Below are 1,389 nucleotides of genomic sequence, written 5' to 3' on the forward strand. Positions count from 1 at the left end.
GAAACCTCTTTGGTATAGGCCAATGATATTCTGGGCGTATCCGCTATCCGGCCTAGTAAGATAGAGGAGAATATATTATAGATGGTACTCAGCAACGTGATACCCCTATATATACAGCACTGCATGATATCCCCCTTTTTATGTATGAGACAGATAATACTTGTTGCCAGTCGTCAGGCATTGATTTGCTATCCCCTACTTTGAGCATTAGTTGATGAACCGCTTGGTGTAATTGGCCGCCTCCAATTATAACCAATTCGGCTGTAACTCAATCGGCTGCTGGCGACTTATGGTTTTTAAGCCGATGAATTGCACGGATTGTTTTTCAATGTTTGGTGGTGGCAGTATTTGTCCGTCGACTTCAGTTGGCGAGACCTCAAAATACTCAACCTATCGCTCCAATATGTCCATTCTGTCGGAAATCAGATTTCCCTCTTTGTCTCGGCAGGATGACCATCGAGGTGTGTAAGGTTTCATCCTGCTGATTTGGTAAAACTTGCGCGCCTGGTGCGGTTGCTTCCTGTACTTTTCTAGTTCACAATCAATGAAAACGTTCTTCAAGTGGTTGTGAAGATCATTTGTTGATGCTTCATCTCCAGGTCCTCCGTTGATTGCGGTTCTTGCGGCATCCATTTCCCTCTTATAGGTGTTGCGGAGGGCTGTCTTGTGGATGGCTTCAGTGTTAACTCTCACTTGATTGCCAGAGGGGATTCTGGATGGTGTTGTTATTCGAGCTTGGAGCACCATGCCAACGAGATAGTGATCCGAGTCTATATCGGCCCCCCTATATGTTCTGACATTCATCAAAGCTTAGAGGTGGCGGCGTTCGATCAACACGTGGTCAATTTGGTTGAAAGTGGTCCCGTCTGGAGAGGCCCACATTTGTTGCGCTTTCCGCGCAAACAGGTACTTCCAACAACTATTTCGTGTGACACTGCTAATTGAATAATCCGCAGTCCGTTATCATTTGTATTTTGATGTAAGCTATGGGAGCCAACGTACCGCCTGAATACGGGCTCTTTCCCTACTTGGCTGTTAAAACCCCCAAGTATGATTGATATCATATGTGGGGCAGGCTTCGAGGGTTCGTTTTACTGCCTTGTAGAAGGTATCCTTCTCCGACTCTGCAGTCTCCCCTATAGGGGCATGAATGTTTATGAGGCTTATATGTCTAAACTTGCCTCACAAGCGCAGAGTGCATAGCCGTTCGCTTATGTTTTCAAAGCCGTTAACAGCAGGTTTCATTTTTTGGCTGACTAAAAACCCTACTCCGAGCACATGGTTTACTGGATGGCCACTATAATATATGATGTAGCGGCTCTTCTCCAGGAAACCGGTCACTGTCCAACGCATCTCTTGTAACGCTGTTATATCAGCCCTATATTGGGT

Source organism: Hermetia illucens, chromosome 2 (assembly GCF_905115235.1).
Source record: "Hermetia illucens chromosome 2, iHerIll2.2.curated.20191125, whole genome shotgun sequence".
Taxonomy (NCBI): Eukaryota; Metazoa; Arthropoda; class Insecta; order Diptera; family Stratiomyidae; genus Hermetia; species Hermetia illucens.